General features: G+C 38.9%; 1 long non-coding RNA gene across 1 annotated transcript; it reads left to right on the forward strand.

The window, feature by feature from the left end:
• The first annotated feature begins 388 nt into the window (after positions 1-388).
• On the forward strand, positions 389-9,937 carry LOC128628154 (uncharacterized). Its single transcript, XR_008392480.1, has 3 exons — positions 389-461; positions 2,080-2,151; positions 9,724-9,937. It is a non-coding gene; the product is annotated as an uncharacterized LOC128628154 (long non-coding RNA).
• Positions 9,938-22,791: the final 12,854 nt, after the last annotated feature.

The raw sequence follows: 22,791 nt of genomic DNA on the forward strand, positions 1-22,791 counted from the left end.
ATTTTTAAAAAGGAATGAAACTCTGACCTGTGCTACAATGTGAATGAATCTTGAGGACACCATGCTAAGTAAAACGTCAAAGTAAATACTGTCTGATTCCACTTATATAAGGTACTTAGAGTAGTAATAATCATAAAGACAAAAAAGTAAAGCACTATTGCCAGGGGATTAGGAAAAAAGCAATAATGAGGAGTTATCATTTAATGAGTATAAAGTTCAAAATTTTACACAATGAGGAGTTCTGGTTACTCAACAATGTAAATGTATGCAACATTATTAATTGGAACAGCTTAAAATGGTAAAGATGGTAAATTTTGTTATGTGTACTTTGACATACATTTAAAAAAACATTTTATTTATTTATTTTCAGATGCAGGGAAAGGAGCGAGAAAGAAAGGGAGAGAAACATTAATTGGTTACCTCTCACATGTCCCCAACTGGGGACCTGGCCTGCAACCCAGGTATGTGCCCTGACCAGGAATTGAACCAGCAACCTATCAGTATCAACCTATCAGTCTGCAGGCTGGTGCTCAAGCCATTGAGCCACACCAGCCAGGGCAGACATACAATTTTAAAAAGTCAGTACAGTAGTTACAGTTGGAAGGGTAGAAAGGGGCTTGGTTGAGAAGGGGGCATACCTATTTTCTATCATTTATCCCAGTAGTATAATTTTAATGGAATTTGGGAAGTTAGAAAAAAATCATAAATGTAAACTTTTGTATAAATTAATTAAAAGAACTCGAAGAGCTTTAATAACATTCTGAAAGTTAGCTAAATCATACAGAATAAAAAAATAGAGTTCACAAGTCGGGTGGTCTAAGTCAGTTCTGAGGTCATTTTCTGTCCAGCCAGGGGCTGTTAGGTCTGAGCTTAGCTTGATTATAACCTTAAGGAAGACAGAAATCAGCTTTTGGTTGAGACAAGGCTACATCAGTGGCTGTTCTCATTGCTTTGTGTACTTTTTCCCAATGGCCGTGACAAAGATGCTTCATTAAATGGAGAACAGGCTTACCCTTCGCCAATAGGAAACAGAATTCACACTCAGCAGTTTGCCTTTCATGCCTAAATATACCACCAGAGGATAAACAGACTCAAATTCTGTATTTTGAAATTTGGAGCTGTAGAATAGAACATCACAAATTTGATGCTGATTATGTTTAGATGTTAAGTGTATTCTTGCTGCCAAATGACAAAACAGAATAGTGATGATCACTGAATTCACACCAGTGCGGCTTTATGCTTACTTATTCATGAATGCTATGCTGATTTTCCTCAACTCATAAAAGGTTTATAAGAATACAAGAGGGAACATACTGAAAAGTTTTTAAATATTTAGTAATTAAATGGCAAGTTTTCAAATTATGCTGGAAAATTAAAGTCATCTTTCTTGTTCAATGCAACAAACCTGCATTAGGATTTTGAAGTAGCTCATTGCTTAAAAGAGTTCAAAATCCCTGTTTACATGTTTGGAATCTCCTCCCCTTGTGTGGGGATATGGAAAAAAGTGAATATATTTCTAGATCTACATAAAGCAAACCTTTGTTAGAATATAATTTCCTCTAATTTCTCCATACCAAACTTACCTATTTAAGCATTCTACTTACTGTGAGAAGCACCTGATCATTGATATGACTGTTAACTCCTTGAAGACAGTTGTAGGGTTTTTAAAAAATAGTTTACTTTTTATTATATATTTTTCTATTACTCTTTGTCCTCTTTATACCTTCTTCTACCTCCACCCACTCTACCTCCTCCATAATCACCACACTGTTGTTTATGTCTGAGTCCTTTCTTTTTTTGCTCGATGTCTCCACTTCCAACACCTCCCCTCCAGAGCAATCAGCCTGCTCTCCATACATGAGTCTCTCTATTTTGCTTGTGAGTTCAGTTTGTTCATTAGATTCCACATATGAATGAGATCATATGGTACTTACCTTTCTCTGACTGGCTTATTTCACTTAGTATAATGCTCTCCATGTCCATGCTGTTGCAAAGGGTTAAAATAACTATGGGACATTTACACAGTGGAATACTACTCAGCCATAAAAAAGAACTTTTTATCCTTTGTGACATTTACAGGTTTTAATTTCATTCTTTCCCCTGGACGAAATTCAATGTACCCTGAGCAGTGGTTCTCAACCTTGGCTGCAGGTAAGAACCAATTCTCATGGCTAATTTCATGTGCCATTTTGACTGAGCTGTGGTGCCCAGATATTTGGTTAAACAGTTTCTGGGTGTGTCTGCGAGAATGTTTCTGGTTTAGATATCTTTTGATCAGTAGCTTGAGTGAAACAGAATGTTCTCCCCAATGTGGGTGAGCCTCATTCAATCTGTTGAAGGCCTGAATTTTTGAAAGGCTGCGTAAGAAAGAAATCATTCTCTCTGCCTACCTCAGAACCTGTACATTGCTCCTCTCCTTCCTTCATACTTGGACTCAGACTGGAACACCATTGGCTCTCCTGCTTCTTAGGCCTCAGACTCCAATTGTAATAATATCACCAGCTCTCCTGAGTCTCCCACTTGCCAACAACAGATCTTGGACTTCTCAGCCTCCGTAATTGTGAGCCAGTTCCTTATAGTATCTCTCTCTCTCTCTCTCTCTCTCTCCCTCTCTCTCTCATCTCTCTCTTCCCTTTCATACTATTGGTTCTATTTATGTGGAGAACAACATCGCATGTTTATTTATTAGAAGTCATGATACTGTAAAGATGACAGTACTACCCAAAGTGACCTACAGATTCAACGCAGTCCCTGGAAAACTCCAGTGTCTTCTTTGCAGAACTGGAAAAGCCAATTCTCAAATTCATATAGAATTAAAAGGGGCCCCAAATAGCCAAAAGAATCTTGAAAAAGAAGGACAAAGTTGGAGGACTTACACTTTCTGATTTCAAAACTTACTGCAGAGCTACATAATTCCAACAATGTGGTGCTGTTATTAGGTTAAAATATAGATCAATGGATGGAATTGAGCCCAAAAATGAACCATATATACATGATCAATGAGTTTTTCAAAAGGTTTTATTGTGGTGAAATACATATAACAAAAAATTTATCATCTTAACTGTTTTTAAATGTTCAGTTCAAAGGTGTTAAGTACATTCGCATAGTTATGTAACCATCACCACCATCTATATCTAGAACTCTTCATATTGCAAAACTAAAAGTTCTTACCCATTTGAACAGTAACATATTATCCCTTTTCCCCAGACCCTGTTGACAACCATTCGACTTTCTGTCTATGATTTTGACTACTCTAAGTATCTCATAAATGTGGAATCATAGAGTATTTGTCTTTTAAGGTTCCTTTTTTCATTTAGCATAATGTCCTCAAGGTTCAGCCAAGTCAAAACTTGTGTCAGAGTTTCATTCCTTTTCAAGAATGAAAATATATTAATATTATGAATATTATGAATGAATAACATGAATATATTATTAATATAGTATACACATATGACTAATAATATACACACACTATATTTTTTTATCCATTCATTTATTTATGGAGACTTGGATTGCTTCTACCTTTTGGCTCTTGTTCTTTTCAAAATTGTTTTCACTGTTTGGGGTCCCTCAAGATTATATATGAATTTTAGGATGGAATTTTTTTATTTCTGCAAAAAATGCCATTGAGGTTTTTGTAGGAATTTTACTGAATCTGTAGATCACATAGGCTATAGTATTGACAACATAACAATGTTGTCAATTGTTGTGGGGTGTTAAGTCTTCCACCCCACAAACATGCGATATCTTTTCATTTATTTGTGTCTTCCTTACTTCCTTTCAACAATGTTTCATAGTTCTCAGTGTACAAGTATTTTGCCTCGTTGGTTAAGTTTATTCCTAAGTATTTTACTCTTTTTTATGTAAATGAAATTGTTTTCTTAATTCCTTTTTCAATTGCCCACTGTTCATATATACAGATGCAACTGATTTTTCTGTGTTGATTCTGTGTCTTGCTGAATTCATTCAGGAAGTCTAACAGGTCTGTGTGTGTGTGAGCGACAGGGTCTCCTGCACTCACGATGATGATCACGTGTTTGTTTTTCTCTATACTTGACCACATCAAACATGCATCTCTAAACACTGTAAATTTGTTTTGCCTGGTTTTGTACTTCATATGCATTGAGTCATATAAAATACTTTTACTTTTTGTTTGGCTCTTTTATTGAACATCATGTGAGCTTATCCATATCATTGCATCTTAATTGCATCCATAGTTTGTTTATTTTCATTGCTGCTATTATTCCATTGTGTAATAAATGTGTTTTAGATTCTATAGTTAAGATATAGAATTTCTACATTTTTTTACTGATGGATCTTTGGACATTTTTCAGTTTTTTGCTACCATAATAATACAACAAATAGCAGTTCATTAGATGCAATGAACATCCTTGTATGTGTTTCTTGATTCATACACACATGCAATTCTATAGGGAATAAACATATACAATAGTGAAATTACTGGGTCATGAGGTGTACATATCTTGAAATGTAGTGATAACATCAGACTATTTTCTGAAGTGGTTGTAACAACCATACTTCCCTCAGAAGTACATGACAGTTTCTTTTCTTCCACATCCTTGCCAACTCTTGGTATTGTGAGTCTTAAATTCTAGCTTTTCCAATGAGTGATCAGTGGTTTCTATTGTAGCTTTCATTTGCATTATCCTGGACACTATTGAGCTGAGCACCCATCTGACTCTTCATTTTTCTACTGGGTTATTGTCCTTTTTCCTTGCTGATTTATAGTTCCCCAAAGTGGATAGTGTTGCTGCTGTCAAGTGCTTGAAGGGATGCATCAGCCATCTCAAATCATTGTCCTCTGATCTTAAGATGAGATATCCTGGGTCTCAGAAGACCTTCAATTAAGCCCTGGACTTTAACTTTTCCATACTAGCTCTTCAAAACTATGAAAAGTACTGTCTACACTCACATACAGAACACGATCGAGGGTGAAACACTGGACTTCCATTACAAGATGTGGTCTGTGTACACTCACCTCCCCCTCAATGTCATTATCCAGGAGAATGGTTCTCTTGTTCAGATCAGAAACTTCTTGGGCAAAAAGTACATCTTCAGGATTTGGTTGAGGTCAGGCATTGCTTGTTCAGTATCTCATGCCCAAAAAGATGAGTTGATTCTTGAAGGAAATGACATTGAACTTGAATCAAATTCAGTTGCTTTGATTCAGCAAGACACAATAGTTAAAAATGAAGATACCAGAAAATTTAGGGATAGTATCTGCTTCTGAAAAACAAAGAGTTCAGCAGGCTGATGAATAAGATGTAAATTGTCCAGCTATAGAAACAGCAAGAGGCTAAATAATTCCTGAGACTTATATGAGATAAGTTAACAATAAAAGCCATTTTGATTTTGAGGAAAAAAAATAAACCAAAAGTAATATCCCTTCTAAAGAAGCAAAGAATAAATTTATAACACTCAGATCACTATTTATGAAAGTATCTATTTTAGAAAATGTAAACCTGAGTAAGATGTGGGTAGTAAGAATAATATGAACATACAATGTGAATAAATCAAATTAACAGCTAATTATATAACAAAGAAAAAGAAGGAAGAATTACTATTATAGGATGGAAAAGATAAGGCAAAGCTAAGAAACTGAATGAACATATAAATCAGTGTCCTCACATTTTAAGAAAAAAGGGATATTGACTAATTTTATATTTTTAGTCAAGTATAATCAGAAACCCATAAATTAGTAAAGAAAAAAGTGAGTGCAGAAAACTCAATGAACTAAATAAATAAATAAGCAAGCAAAGTAGGGGGAGGAACAAATAAAAAGCCCAGAAAATAGAAACAATACAATATGGTTTGGAATTAATCCAAATATATGAGTAATCGTGATAAATAAAATGAATTAAACTGTTTTTTTGAAACACAGATTGTCAAACAGGGTTTGAAAACACAATCTAGCTGTAGGTTTTATGTAAAGAACTTGCCTAAAATATCTGACACACGAAGGATGAGGACCTGGGGTCATTGTTGCGCTTGTGACCTGGGGGTTTGGGGATGGGGCCGGCACACTCACTCTGCTCTTACAATCTGCTGGATCCACAGACAAATGATGAGTGATGTTTACTGACCCTGTTATTAGAGGGTTTGCTCTCCAGTCTTCAATTTTTAACATATTCATTTAAGGAGAAGCATTATTAATTCTTCATTGTTTGAAAACATAACTGTGGACAAAGAGTGCCTTTTGAGTTTTCACATGCCAATCGGGAAATGGTGCCAGATCCATGTACTGCTTGCACACTTGCGTAGTCTAATTCCAAGTGTGCGAGCTCATTCTAGCTCAGTCCTAATGAACCAGAGCTGCAGCACAATCAGGAAATCACTGTTTGCTGCACTAAGCATCATTACCAATCATTCCTTGGAGGAGACCTTAAAACTACAAAAAGATTTTGTGTTAGTCATCCTAAGTAGGGTAACTAAAGATGGTACTATGCATTAATTCACAGATGTTAAAATATTAATTTTCCTAGTATTCTATATAATTACACTTTCAGAGTTGTTATTTTGATCTAATATATATGTAACACTCAGTAATAGGTATTAAATAGTATATTTGAAAGACTGATATTTTGCTTTGGGTTGATTAAAATGCTAAGCTGAGCATTATCTTTCTCATGATAAGGGGCAGATAGAAGTAGATGTACTCATTTCTCAGGGCAAGATTGTGAATGTGTTCCACACTTAAAAAGAATATTGCATATGACCAGAAATACCAATGGAACAGATGCAATCCATAAATAAAGTCCAACGGATACAGGAATCTGGTACACAATGACAGTGGCCTTAGTGGGGGGAAAGACAGATTCTTCAAATAAATCATGTTCAGGCAACATATACCAAAATAAAGTATGCACAAGCAAAAATTGCTAATAAAATTAGCAAATACCTTCTAGTACCTCCTTAAGGTACCAGAAGAAAACATATATTATTATATGTATATAATCTTGGAGTAGGGATAGCCTTTCTTTGTATGGTGTAAACCCAGGATTATATGAAGGAAAAGAATAAGTAAATTTGCATAAAAATTAGTGGCATTTCCATGAAAACTGTATATAGTAAAATTAAAAACAACATATTGGCAGAAGATTTTGTATATAACTAAATGTTTTAAAATCTTAAAAACATTAAAAAATCTTAAAAACTTAGTGTTTTTACAATTTACTAGGAAAAAATGGACACCACACATAGAATATGGGAAATGATATGAAAAGTCATTTTATAGATAAGATATAGTAAGGGTAAACATAAATGCTCACCCAGTGCACATTTAAAAGGTAAAAGTAGCCCTGGCTAGTGTGGCTCAGTTGGTTGGAACATCATCCCGTAACCAAAAGGTCACAGGTTCCCTGGTCAGGGCATAAGCCTAAGCTGCAGGTTCAGTCTCAGGGAGGGCACATGCAAGCGGCGACTGTTTGATGTTTCTCTCTCACATTGATGTTTCTCTTCTTCTCTCTCTAAGAATCAATAAACATGTCCTTGGGTGAGGAGAAAAATTAGTTACTTAATAGTCATATAGCTACCACTAAAATTAAAATTTTCATTTTCATTATCCCCCGAAGTCCCCTCCTGCCTCCTTGAAGTAAATCTCTGTTCTTCACCCCCTGCCCTTGACAACCATATTTTCTGTCCCTATGTAGTTTTTGCCTTTTGTGAAATATCATTGCCTTTTATATTTTGCTTTTCTCATTTATCATGATGCTTTTAATTGCCGTTGCATGTATCAGCAGTTCATTCCTTTTTATTGCTGAGTAGTATTCATGCAATGCCCTGGAGAAATCTCCAGGGAATTATTCTGAGTGATGAAAGCTGACCCCCAAAGGTTACACACGGTATGCTTCTATTTACATAATATTCTTGTAATGAATTCTAGAAACGGAGAATTAATTAGTGTTTTGTAATAGAAACATTCTGCATTTTGACTTTATCAATGTTAAAATCTTGGTTTTGGCAGTGTAGTTTTGCAAGCTGTTGCTATTGGGGAAAAGCTGGGCAAAGGTTACACAGGACCTCTACCTCATTTTTGCAATTGCATTCAGATCTTCCATTGTCTCAAACTAAAAAGTTTAGCTTAAGAAAAAGTTAAATATGCATCTACCATATGATACACACGTTTCACTGTTGGATATTTATCCCAGAGAACTGAAAGCATTGGCTGTATAAAGACTTGTACATGACTGTTTATAACAGTCTTATTTGTAATATCCTAAAACTGGCAACAACTCAGATCTCCTTCAGCAGGTGAATGAATAAATGTATACGGTATATCCAAACAACAGAATACTACTCTGTAATAAAAAGAACTGAACTTTTGATACATGCAACCGTATGATGAATCTCAATATCATTAGGCTGAGTCAAAGAAGTTAAACACAAATAAAATTCTAGAACTTCACATTAATCTGTAGTCCCAGAAAAGAGATCAGATGACTTCACAGTGGCATTTCAATGCTTATCAGATTGTGTGCTTTAAATGTGCACAGTTTATTGCACGTCAAATTGTAATTCACCTTAAAACAAGCCATTCTGAGTTCCTACAGTTTTGTTTTAAACCTCTATTACAGTGTGAGCTTCGGAAGTGGAAGGCCTTGAACGGAGTCCCTTTTTCATCACTTATTAGCTGTGTTAAAATCAGTTTTTATTATTAATAAAATGGATGGCACCAAAGTGCCTATCTCAAAACATTGTTCAGAGGATTGAATCTGTAGTAATGAAGCACGTGACTCACTGCCTATCAACAGGAGAGCACTCACACATGCTCATCACTGTTACCACTAATACCATCTAGTGACTGCTGAAGGGCAGGGAGGGACCACGTCTTATCCATCCTGTGTTCCCACCACTGTTGGTCCAAGTCCATCTCAGTGTTTAATAAATTTAATTGCATGTTATGGTTTATCACTACAGTACACCAAAGCACCTTTCCCATTCCTCAGCATTTGAACATTTGGGCCATTTTCAGGTTGGGTTTCATTTTGTTTTGTTTTGTTTTGTATTTGAAATGTACACAGCTGTGACATATTGGCACAGCAATCACACAGACCCTCCCCTGCTCCTGTTTTTACTTTTTGGGGATATAGTCTCAGGAATAGTATTATCCCTGCAAAGGACATGATTAGAATATTGGATTGTAGTAACTTTTATTTTATCAAGGACACTTCCCCATCCTTTGTTGTCTGGTACCATCATCCCCCTTCCTTTGGAGAAGGAGGATAATAAGAAGGAGGAGAATTCACAGCCTGGAGAGCATGGCCGTTCATGGTGTCCACCTTCACTGGCGAGTCTGTCATTGTCCTGCATTCCTCTGGGCAGTGACTGATTTGTCGGTGGGAGGACATGTGACCTGAGTCTGTTCAATAAGTGCCCAAGGTGGAAAGAGAAAAGTAGTCCTCTCTTTCTTTTGAATCTTGAGATATACAGTGTAAGCCTTAGAACATGGTCAACAGCTCAATCTTTAGTGATGTTCGCAATTTGAATCCTTCAAAGGTACAGAAGAATGAATTTTTTCCTTGAGTAAGGAAGTCTTGATTAATATGATTAGTTTTATAATTTCCCCCCAAATTTCATTCAATTTACTGTCCTGAAAGTTTACTTTTGTAGTGTCAGCAGAAGTGTATGAGTGACCCTATATCCCCTTTGCCCACGCACACATGGTTTTAGAAATTTAAAAAATTACTTTTACTAATTTAATAGACTCAAGAATTGTGTGGGGTTCTGGATCTGCAGCCTGTCTGGTCACAGAGTGCTCCTAGACTCCTTAGGAAATGCAGCACAGAAGACGCAGCAGCCTGGTGCACGCTCTGCTCTCCTAACTGAACTTTTGGCCCTGTCTTCATCTGCTTTGTGACCCCAGTGAAGTGGCCGGGCCCTAAACTCCATGACCTCCTCCATCCTTCCCCTGGAACCGTGGAACCAACACTGAGGTAAGCTGGTGTCTGACTGTGGCTCCGCTCAACATTCTGGAGCCTCCTTTAGCCTTTGCTACTACTCAGTGCAGTGAGGAGATACACTTGAGACAGAGGGCAAGCAAGAAATAGAGCAGAAGGTTTTCATTATTTCTTTACTCTGCCCACCAAAGGTTTTATCTCCTGGTCCTGATATGCTGATGAACGAGACATAGTTACTACATAGCTACCACTGATCCCATGCCAAGTCTTTAATTTACATTTCAGTCCTCCAAATAATCCCATGAACTTGGTGTTGCTCACCCAGTGAAACTGATGAAACTAAGTTTAGAGGAGATCAAGTAAATTGCCCAAGTTCACATGTATAGAAGGAACAGAGCCAAGACTTGACCGCCAGACGCAGACGCTCGCTTGCTCTAAGGTGCAGGAGCTGCCTTGCAGAGGTGGCACCATTTTGAATGTGTGGCGCTTGGCAGTGGCCTGACCCCTGTGGGAGGTTCAGCAAGATAGTACATACTTGTTAAAATGTGTATTAATGAGAAAAAATGCCACTGTCATAAAATAACTTGAACACAGCTCTAGGGTCAAGGGAACCACTTCTTATATTTTTTCTTGCTGTAGGGAAATTGATCAGAAGGAAAGAAAGGCGTGGGTGCCCCGATCTCAGTAGATGTTAAATGGTCCTGAGGCCATCAAATGCTACCAAAGTATTTCTAAATTCTGAAGTGACTGGAGAAAATATTTTTTGCAATCAGTTTGAAGTATGTTATATCTATATTCATCATGCACTACATATGTAATTTATGATATGTTGTGATTCTGTGTGAATATGTTTATAAAAATTTCTTTGAGTTTTCTATTTTAACATACAATGGGGGGTTATAGTTCTATCCATATATTGCCAGTCACACAAATCCCCAATTATAAAGCTGTTTCTAACTGAAAATACTCAGGCTGTGTTAAAATTTCTAGGATCTTAACTGTGTAGCAGTGGCCCAATTTCTCCTTTTCAGGTACTCCCTGAGGCCCTCCTGATGTAACGGCGAAAAGGTAGATTCAGAAACAGCAACCTTCATATTATACTTTACAACAAGTAGCTGAAGACACTTCATGCCAACAGTATGTAAGTATAGTTAAGTAAAGGACAAAAATTTAGTAGTTTGTAATTAGTGGGTAACAACTTTGATTAGCTTTCCTTCCACAGTTAAGTGGAAGACTTTTCCAAATACTTTTAAAAATTTGGACATGATATTCTCTTTTCTTGTTTCCACCATTTTTCTTGGAATTTTCAGAGCATTTTTATGTCCCTTTTCCCATGCCACTTAAAACAAGACCTTTCAATACCTGTATCTTTTATCAAACAGTCTCTGGTCAAACTCCTACTTCTATTAATAATTGAAAATCCTGGTGGCCTTCTTTTTCCACTTGTATTCATCTCTCACTAATTTCTCTCTGTCAAAAAGAGTTAATAACAAGTTGGCTTTTATACAGTTTACATGAGATCTGAGTGGAAAAGACTGTTAAAACGTTACACGAGGTAAAAATCCAAAAGTAGAAATAATTATACATGAAAAGCAAGAATATTGCTTAAATTCCACTGTACCCTCTATGAAGCAACAGAGAGATTCACTGGCCTTGCTGACTCGAACGGTGGTGAAGCTGGAGAAGGGCTGGCGCTGCAGCAGTAATATCCTTGGGGGCCCCTTACATCAGTTTGCAAATAATTAACACTCAAGTTACAGAGCCACTTGGCCTAACCTGCACAATATCAGTTCATGTGACATTTAATAACAGTGTAATTATGCAGCCTTTTAACCTTTTCAAATGCAGCTTCAATTTGAGATAAGAAAAATGACAAATCTACATATATTTCTTCTATGAAATTTGCATAAAGCTGAAGGGTTGTATCTGCCATGAATTAATATTTATAGTGAGAGAATAAAATGTTTCATTAGGAACAAGACTGGCTGCAATTTTACTGATTCACTTACTTCTTTTGTATACCCATGTCATACCTTATTTTGCCTTTGTAATTTTTCACTTCATTTTAAACTACACATCAAATTTACTTAGTGATTCCGAGGTTAGTTAGTTTCCACCTCTGAAGAAAGAAAGGAGAGTAAAATAGATTATTTATATTCAAGTGGCTCTTTAAGCTGAACCTCAATATATCAGAAAGATGATACTGGAGCAGTTATGGCTGCTGTTGGGATAAGGAGGGATTATTCTTCCAGGGAGAACCTTGAGTCTCCTTCCCCTCCACCCCGCGAGAACTCTAGGGAATCTAGTACAAACAAAACAAGAAAAAATAAAACACTTACCAGGACTGGGAAGTAAAGCCACATGATGTAAGAACAAGATAGCAATCCAATACCATTACGAGAACACCATTCACAATAGCATGCAAAGGACTAAAAATCTTAGAAATAAAGTCAATGAAAGGGCAAGATCTGTACACAGAAAACTGTAGAACATTGTTGAAAGAAATTAAAGTCCTAAATAAATGAACATTTCTTTTTAAAACAAAAATATTATAAAATACATTTGTATGGTGATTTTGTAGCACAAAGATATACAATTGTATTTGAGAGATACACAAACTAGTTGTCAGTGGTTAGGTCTGGAGTGTGTATTTTGACAATATTTTTTTAAATTATTGAAATCTTTAAAAAAATTTTTGATCATGTCTCTTTACTGGACTTTTTTTTAAGATTTATTTCTTTATTTTTAGACAGAGGGGAAGGGAGGGAGAAAGAGAGGGAAAGAAACATTAATGTGTGGTTGCCTCTCATGTGCCCCACACTGGGGACCTGGCCTGTGACCCAGGCATGTGCCCTGACTGGGAATCAAACCAGCGACCCTTTGGTTTGCAGTCTGGTGCTCAATCCACTGAGCAACAGCAGCCAGACAATAAAAAAATTTTAAGAGAAAAACTGACATTCTAATACTAAAATCTTATTTCTCCCAGCTGACTGTTAATGGAAAGGGAACTAGTTAGTTAAAGGTGGAAATAGTAGGTGTAACAAAACATAAGTGTGCAGTCTGCACTAGTTTCACCTTCGTAAGGAAGAGGAAGAACAACTTCCAGAGAAAGCGGTGTTCTTTGGCTGTAAACGTGTCTTGGACTGTGGCCATCTGTTATCCCTGTGGAAGAAACTCCCTGGGCTTTTCCACAGGACTCTAAGGAGGGTAAAGTGGTGGTAAATGAGAGTGAGTATGATGAGCTAAGGTGTGTTCTTAGGAGAACTAAAGGTCCACAGAAGAATTCAACAAAGTGACTGAGTAGAGAAGTCAGGGGAATACCCTATCAAAAAGAGCGTTAAAGTCTGAGAACAGGAGTGTTTGCTCAGGCAGAGCTGAAAAGGAATGTGGGCGAAGTAGGAAGATCGACAATCCCCAAAACTGAGCTTTAGAAGAGAAATCTGTGGAGTGAAAAATATCCAAATATTGTGAAATCATTTTTACCATTTGCCTCAACTGTATCACTGTATGAAGCACACAGTTCCAGACTTCCCTCTCCTGTGGACGTGGTGTCTGTTTACTGGCACCACAGTGCACCCTGTTGGGAAGAGCAGTACTGTGGAGACGAGCTAGTCAGGAAACAAGGGTATTGGCATCAATAGAGGAAGTGCTGCCTCACAAAATTTGGCTACGAACATATGCACGCAATGTTCTCTTTTAAGTTCACAAGAACCTCGTGTAGTGAGCATCATTACCCTGTTTCACAGACATGAAGAGAAAGGAGTTCGATAGTGTGTGGCCAGGCTGCCCAGCCAGCTTCATCAGCTCTGAGCCCAGGCCCTCAACACCCACCCGAAAGTGCTCCTCACTTGGGAATGAAAAATTCAGTGTAGGTGAGTCAACGTAGCTCATTCAAGTGGGAAGAGCCATCTGTTTGGCACTGTCACTAGTAAAAGATGTTTTAAAGTTTCAGTATATTTCTTAATTTCCCAAAGATTCCAGAGAGACACTTATCTCTTAAGATCCAAGAGCAGAAATATCCCATTCTTCAAATAAAAACATGGCAAGTAGTGTTTTTAAAATGCCAGGCCATTATGTCTGCGGCACCAATGGAATTAGATACACTGGGCCGCAGAAGCAGGGCACACTTGAAATGCTGGCCTGAAATGCTGAGGAAATCAAATATTAAATATGATTTAGAGATATACAAAGATAGCTCACAGAGAGGAAGTGTTTAGCAGGTTTATAACATGCCTAGATTTTTATTTTCTATTTCTGTATTATAGCAAAAGGGGAAAAAGCAACCAATTACATACATCAAAAGTATCTTTGGGGGATAATAATAACTAACAGGAGTGATCAGTGACTTAATTCAAGTTCCAATAAAGACTTTTAATGAGAACATTTTCATTCATTCTTCACTCTGCATTCTTGCTTTCCAATGCCAGGCCCTGGTCAATGTGAGAGAAACTGTAATAAGCAGGTTGTGGTCTCTCTCCCACAGAATTTGCAGCCCAGTGAGGGTACTCAATACACAGAGCTGACTACTCCGAAGTGACGATGTGGTTTATAAAGGCAGGATGAGAAAAGGGCTATGGGACCCAGAAGAGGGAGACAGGCATCTCTTGCAATAAGAACCTGTGCGGCTGTTAAAGCACCCCAGGGCCAGAGACGAGCCCTAGGCATTGGAATGGCTGCCAATGTAGCAGCTGCAGAGCCACGGTTATACCATCATAGCAACAGTCAGACAGCGAGATAAAGCCAGGACAGGCAGCCCCAGTGTTGTGGTTAACAGGTGTGGGAGCAAGTGTGAAGAAAATGTAAGAGCAAGCCACAGCCAAGTTTTGAGAGGTAAGCACTCTATTAAATACATAAGGAAATAACATAAGCAGGGACATTGGTACTTCAGTGAAGTTTAAATTCATCTTCAAATTGTCAGGATCCCAAGATCTTTCCTATGGTTTTTCTAAGCCTTGGTACTTGCCTGGGTTACAGCTCCGATTTGGAAAGGGGGGAAGTGTTGAGAGTCAAATGTTTGAAAGTGAAAGATGAGATTCTCTAAGAAAGTGGCTGGAGTTTTGATTAGCACCTGGAACTTTTGTGCCTGCTTAATTTTCAAGCTCTTTTCTTCTTCTCTTAAAAATTGCAAAGTGCTCTGACTGGTGTGGCTTGGCTGGGCATCGTCCCACAAAGCGGAAGGTTGCCAATTCAATTCCTGGTCAGGACACTTGCCTGGATTGTGGGTTTGGTCCCTGGCCGGGGCATGCTCAAGAGACAACCAATCAATGTTTCTCTCTCACATCAATATTTCCCTCCCTTCCCCTTTCTCTAGAAATAAAAATAAATAAAGTCTTTAAAAAAAATTGCAATGCACCATCCATCCATTTGTTCACTAAACATATGTTGGGTGCCTACTGTGGATTAAACATTGAGGATGCGTAGGTGATCAAATGCCATCACTGCTCTCTTGGGAATTCAATCTTGACAGAAGGCAGCACTCGAACAACCCTAATACAAGGCAATAAATGTTCAAATCGTACATGGGAAACACAGTGCAGGAACTGACTGATCTACCAGGCAAAGATGTCAAAGTGGATGATACCTTTGAGCTTGGTTCTAAAAGATGAGTAGTTTTCAAAGGCAAAAGGGTGGAGAAGAGCTTTCCAAAGAGAGCCAACAGCTTGAGCTGACATACAAAGGCACAGAATTGCATGAAATGTTCAAGAAAGGTGGCTAGGTTTAGGTAAATATTTGAGTGGCAGGAGATGAGCTGGAAAAGTAGGTTGGGGCTGGTGTATAGAAAAGAGTAAATGATAACTGCATCAAAAGCTTTAGCCTCTGGGAACTGGTCAGTTCAGAGCTAATGGAATTGCCTGTAAGTAACACTAAGCTTGGTTTCCTACGAGCGCCGTCATTTCCCAGGCAACATTGAAGCAGGTGAAGTGCAAGACATCCCTGTGCTTTTCCCCAGCTTTACTGGGAAATGTTGGACATACATCACTGTGAAAGTTTAAGGTGTACATCATGATGGTTTGATTTACATATACTATGAAATGTTACCACAACTGATTTAGTTAACATCCCTCATCTCCTACAGATACAATAAAAAGAAAGACCTTTTCTCCTTGTAATGAGAATTCTTAGGATTTACTCTCTTAACAACTTTCCCATATATCATACAACAGTGTTGCCTATAGTCACCTACTGTGCATTGCCTCCCTAGTACTTACACCTGGAAGTTTGTACCTTTTGACCACTTTTCTTCTCCCTTCTCTTCTTCCATATCCACCTCTAGTAACCACGAATCTCTTTTTTTTTAGTTTGGTGGGGTTATTTTTTATTTTTGTTTTCTTTCACATTCCACATTTATGTGAGGTCATATGATATTTGTCTTTCTCTGTCTGACTTATTTCCCTCAGCATAATGCCCTCAAGGTCCATCCACATTGTCACAAATGGATGGACACAGGTTGTTTCCATGTCTTGGCTGCTGCAAATAATGCCACTGTTAACGTGAGGGTGCCAGTGTCTTTGAGGTAACTTTTTATTTCTTCTGGATATAGTCCGATCAGTGGAATACTGGATCATAGGAACCTTCATACTGTTTTCCATTGTGGCTGCACGAGGTTAAGCTCCCACCAACTACACAAGGGTCCTTTTTGCCCTATTGTCTCACTTGCATTTGTTATCTCTTGACTTTTTGATGATGGCCACTTTGACTTCTGTCTCCTTTCTGCTTCTCCTCCATTATTCCCAAGAATAACCTCTCTCCAGATTTCTTTCTCACTTCTTTTATTTTGCTAATCTAACAGAGTCTGCCAGCAAGAGACCTTCTTCATCACTTTGCTCTAGGCCCAAATGAATCTGATAGACACATTCAAAATATATGTTCAAGGTTTTACACAAAGCAATTTTTGGATTTGGCAAGGACAGGATGTATGCTTGTGTATGTATTTGTGAAGACTAGGGGAGGAGGGGAACAGGTAATTTTGAGCCTGCTGAAGTCATCATGTAGGTTCACACTTTACTGAGAGTGAGGAGCTGGCCACACCTAACCCCACCGCCTTAGTGGCTGGGGTAGTTGTGGTCCTATTGTCTGTAGTCTGGAGGTGGGCAGCTATATTTGATTAGAGCTTCAATGTAATAGACTCACAGGTTAAAATATTTATACTTACTACCTGTTAAAGATGTAGTGCTACACTAGCAAAAGCACTACCACAACGGAACGGATTTCAGTCATGAAGTCCCACTGTATCTGTAGGCTTTCTGCCTTAAGAATAATTGGTGATTGTTGGGATGCATTGAACAAACTAAAGAGAGAAAAGACAAACTGACAAGGTTATAAGTTATATGATGGTTTTGTTGCCAGGACTGATTAATGACCTATAAGCAGATGCATCATATTCTATGAAACTAAGGCTGCTTCCTGGACCTTACTGTTCTGTCTTCCATGCACAACCCATTATAGGAGGTTCCATGAAAGATTCAATTATAGATTTCTAATATTGTATATTCATGATGCTATATGTGGAGGTTCTGGAAAATATTGGTCTGAAGGGGGTGTTTAATATCATCAGTATGGCTAGGGGAATGGAAGCCTTTCAGTGCAAGCAAAAACTGGCATTGTGGTAGTTAAGGAAGAGCCGTTTACCTTGGGTAAGTGTAGTCTAAGCCTTTTACAGTCTCTGGTGGCAGCACTGGGAGGCAGGAGTAAGAGATGATAGTAATAAGCTCTGATCTTGCAGATGCAGAATGCTGGGCCAAGAACTGACTATAAAAGGCTTTGCCAGCTAGGGAGTAAGACACTCAAATTAAAATGTAAGAGCTTCTCTCTCTCTCTCTCTCTTAACTTTATTTTTATTGTTAGCACAATTAAAGATGTCCCCATTTTCCTCCCCTTTGCCCGCCTCAACCCAGGCCTCCCCCAGCGCCACCCCCCCAGCCCCTACCTGCAGTGTGGCCACACCACACTGTAGTCTGTGTCTATGGGTCATGCATATATGTTCTTTGGCTAATCCCTTCTCCTTCTTTCATCCAGTGCCCCCTTCTCTCTTCCCCCCTGACAGCTGTCAGTCTGTTTCATGTATCCATGCCTCTGTTTCTATTTTGTTCATCACTTTATAGTCTCCTTTAGATTCCACATAGATGTGAGATCACATGGTATTTGTTTTTTTCTGACTGGCTAATTGCACAACCTCTTTCCTCCCTACAAAGAGACAGAGGCCTATGGCCCTCTTTTCCTGATTCTACTGAGGGTCTGAAGCTTCACAAGCAAAGGGAAATGGAAACTTTCTTTCAAAAACCAACATTGTAAACAGGTCAGCGGGGAACTCCTCCACACCTCCCAGGAAAGACAAAAAGAGTAACATGCTCCCAGGGCCCTCAAGGGGACAGAGATGCCACGTAGCAGGGTGGTATATTGTGCAGCCCTTACTGCGAGCATCATGATCTGGGCTGTAGCTGCAAGGGGATATTCAAAACTGCTCCCTGCCAAAGATGATGAGCTACCTCAGTGCAGTCATGGGAAACAATTGCTGGAGGCTGGTGCAGTGGAGTTGGGAGAATTTTGAGCATTATCTCTTCTCCTGAGCTGAACTCCTCCCCACATATAAGAGTTGCTATTGCAAAGCAGGTTACCCCATTGCCTTGGGTAAAGGAAAATCCAAACTGAGGGGCCACAGAAGCATTATCCATCTGTAGCTTTGGGCAGGTCTTTTGCATATCAGTACAGGGCTCAATGAGCAGCAAGAGGGTTGTTTGTGCTTGGCTTATGTTCTCTCTGTTCCAAAACTGAGGTGAAATCTGCCTCAGATCCCTGAGGTCTAACTAATTCAGTAATGAACTGAGACAGCTTGATAGCCGATATTTCTATCCAATTCCCAGACTGTTCTGTTCTGGGAAGATATTTTCTAAGTTGAAAACAGAGTAAATGTAATAGGCCCCACTCAAAAATGACAAACCTCACTGTAAAATCATGAATAAATGAATTGAGCCAATGGTGTGTTAAAATATTCCTCTAGTCCTAAGGTTATATTCAAGAGTCTTATTGTCAAGAAAACATGATCAGCTTATTAAATACCCTATAGGATAATGTACTTTAAGTGCCTGCCTTATCTTATGCAATTTTTCCATTTAATCTGAGTTGTATGTATGCTACTGCAGCTTCAAAACATCTGGGCACAACTATTTTTTTCTTCCCTGCACCTGCAAGGGTAAGTACACACATAAACAAAAAAGAAATTAAATCTTCCGCAGAGCTGGTGAAAAAAAAAAAACCAACCAGCCATGAAGCTCAAGGGAGCCGTATGACAAGTGCTGAGCTGTAAACAAGCTTAAGAGGGATTTAATTCTTATGACAAGTGCCAGTGGTGGCATCTCACATGGACTCAGCATATGCACACATTTCAAAGAGGAGCCACACAGGATTTAATGCAAATAGAAAAGAAGAAAAAAAAGAAAAAGCTCTCAGTGCATCAGCTTCTCCTCCTCTATAAATAGCCAAGCAAATCAGGATGAGCTAGTGTTGTAATTATCTTGATTTTTAGAATTTTTGCCACTCAGAAGAGATTTTTAAAGTCTCCTTTCTGCTCTTTATAATTATAGCTGCTGTTCCAACCTCTGCCAAGGGTTGGTGGTTGCAATGTGATATTCGCCAGGTGGCTGCTCTGCAGCAGAGAAAATTACCGAGTTTCCTTGGTTGGTCTGGTTTTGTCACTTAGAATCCAAATCAAAACTTCCAAGGGCAGCCATTCATCATCTTGTGACAGCCACTTCTTCACTTTTGCTTGTAACTTCTAGATGCTGGCACTGTAGGGCCCTCTTGCACTTGAGTTAATGGCACAACTAAGATTGCAGAGTAATTGCGTTCTACTTTGCATAGAAGCACACACACCTATGTCAGGAGAGGATTAGCTGCCAAGCCTTGTGGCAGTCCCAAAACCCCAGGCTGCTCCCCAGTGTGAAATGCCAGTGTGAAATGTTTGCTGCTCCCTATTCTCTTGGTTTTCAAGATCTAGAATTCAGGATGGGAAAGGGTAGTGGAGAGTGATTCTTAAAAGCACACAGAGGAGACTGTAACCACTGGTGCATTGATATAGATGCCTGCACCATGCCCTGGTAGCCACGGGTGGCTCATGCCAGGTGCTGTGTGAGTCGCAGCATCAAAGTACAATTGCTGCACTTGGATTTTTTTTAACACTGAGTATTGTTTGTATTGTCTTAATGAGATAGTCTCATTTTCTTTTCTTCTTAATTTCAGTTCTACTTTATTTTATTTTAAAGAGACATTTATGTGCTATGAAGTATTTTAAGATATTAATTTTGAATATTAAATATTAATTAAATATTTTGAGAGATGATGGGTAACCCTTATAAATGTCAAAAGACTCTGCAATATTTTATAAGTTATCCTAAATTCTTTTTCATGTTTAGGTCCCTCAAATAGATTGCTGGAGGCAGTGACTGCTTTTTTTTTTTTTTTTTTGCTATTTACTTTCATATTTCTAGTACAATGTCCTGCTTGTAGGAGGTTTTGTAAAAATATTTTATTGTTGTCTTATTACAGTCATCCCAATTTTTCCCATGTTGCTCTCCCTTGCCCCACCCACCCCTACCTCCCATAGTCAGTCCCCACCCTGTTGTCCATGTCCATGCATCCTTTATACCTGTTCCTAGACTAGACCCTTCCTCTTCTTTCCCCCATTATCCCCCTCCCTGCTCCCCTCTGATTGCTGTCAATCTGTTCCTTGTTTCCATGCCTCTGGTTCTATTTTGCTCATTTGTTTGTTTTGTTCATTAGGTTCCACTTATAGGTTAGATCATATGGTATTTGTCTTTCACCGCCTGGCTTATTTCACTTAGCATAATGCTCTCCAGTTCCATCCATGCTGTCACTAAGGGTAGGAGTTCCTTCTTTCCTTCTGCTGTGTAGTGTTTCATTGTATAAATGTCCTACAATTTCACACAATGGAGTACTAAGCAGCAGAATACACCAAAGTTTTGACACTTTCCCATCATTCCTTTTCTGTAAAGTTAAAGCCATTTTTGACAATGATTATTTTTGTTGCTAAGATCGCTAGAGGATAATAACCAGGCTTTTTGTTGGTTTGGTTTTTTTTTTAGTGTTTGGCACTGTCAGCCTTGGTGGCTGGGTGGGAAGTCTTAGTGCAACAGGCCTAAGTGCCACTCCTCTGTGGCAGTGGCGATAATGGCATCCAAAGAGCTGTGTTTCTGCTTCATGGAACTTTAGTCATGTTGATATCAGAATCCTATGTTTATGTCACTCTGTACTATCTGTGTGTATGGTTAGTATTATAATGGAGGATGAAGAATCCGCACTCCAGGTTCTACTAGAAGGTAAGTTGAGTCCATTACCAGGCACTTTGCAAATGGCCTACAGTGTTCCCACTGTACTAACACTGACTACAGGTATACAAGCTATATTGGTTATGTGTTTTGCATAAAATTGCCAAAACACAGGAATGTGTATATAGCAGTGTGTTGCCTTGAAAAATAAACCTACATATTGTGCTTTTTATCTGTGAATGGGAATGCCGTGTTAGTGGGCGACTGCCATGGAAGGCTCAGTGGGATGCACCCCGAGTGCTGCATGGCACCTGCAGCATGCAGACCTGGTTTGTGGCTGCATATGGCAATGAAATGCTTGTTTTATATTAGAAAGGACGTCTGTTACATAAAGCTGAAATAAATTTTTGCATTTTCTTTAAAACACACGCACATGAAACTAGACAGGTGGGATGGAAGACCCTGATAGTTGCTTGCCTAATGTCTTTTTCCTACATCTGGGGTGGGTAAACTACAGTCTGCAAGCTAAATCCAGCCTGCTGCCTGTTTTTATACATAGTGTGTTCCTGGAACACAGCCTCAGCCTGTATTCATTGCTTTGTGGCTGCTTTCATGCTATGAGGGCAGAACCGAGCAGTTGCTGCAGATGCCTTCTGGCCCACAAAGCCTAAAATACTTACTATATGGCCCTTAACAGAAAGGTTTGCTGATCTCTGTCTTGTATTAATAGAATCCTATTTTGACTTGGAGCAGCCATGTGCCAGTTTTTTTAAAATCTCTTTCTTTTAACTAAGGGTAGCCATGTGATCCAGTTCTGCCTCATGGGGTGCAGGAGAAAGTGAACTCAGTGGGGCCTTCAGGGAAGCTATTGTTTGTCTAGATTCTAAGGAGAGAGCTCCCTGAATCTCTTTCTGAAAAGTCTTCTACCTTTGTGGCACACACCTCCCTCAATATATTGGCTAACCCGGTGGTCAGTAGTAGCATATTGTGATGAGGGCAGCTCCCTGACTTAACTGGGTCACTTGATTGAATTTAGGATGTGCAAAGAAGTGGAAACTGGTGTAATATTCTCTAGTTATGTATTCAAAGACTTTCTTTTTATCCCATTTATGGGGAGGTAAAAAACCGCTCCAGAGTGATTCCCATGGCACTCCCCACAGTACTTCTCTATCTTTCCCCTGTTCTCCTTTCTTCTCTCTGCTGTAGTTTCTGTGCTTGACATTGAAGGGAAGGGGCCACTGAGAGATTCGGAGAGTGGGGGGAGCAGGGTGTTTATAGACCAATCAGAGCAATTTCTCCTTCTTGCCTCATCTTACCCTGATCAACTGCATCCATTAATGGACTTTTCTCCAAGTGTGATCATAGCAGTAACAAAGTAAGTCCATGCCACATGGTGGCTTCAGTGGGGACACTGTTACCAAAACCATCCCAAAGCCCCATCCCCCTCTCCCCATTTCCCTCCCTGGCCTCAGTACAATAGCAAAGGTCATAGAGGAAAACCTTAAGTGGACACTGAAATTCGTAATCTTTTCTCATAAAATCCAAACAAAATCCAAAGAGAATATACAGTACAAGTTTTTTATGGAAAATAA

Source organism: Artibeus jamaicensis, unplaced genomic scaffold, assembly GCF_021234435.1.
Source record: "Artibeus jamaicensis isolate MK-2021 breed Jamaican fruit bat unplaced genomic scaffold, CSHL_Jam_final contig_548, whole genome shotgun sequence".
Lineage (NCBI taxonomy): Eukaryota > Metazoa > Chordata > Mammalia > Chiroptera > Phyllostomidae > Artibeus > Artibeus jamaicensis.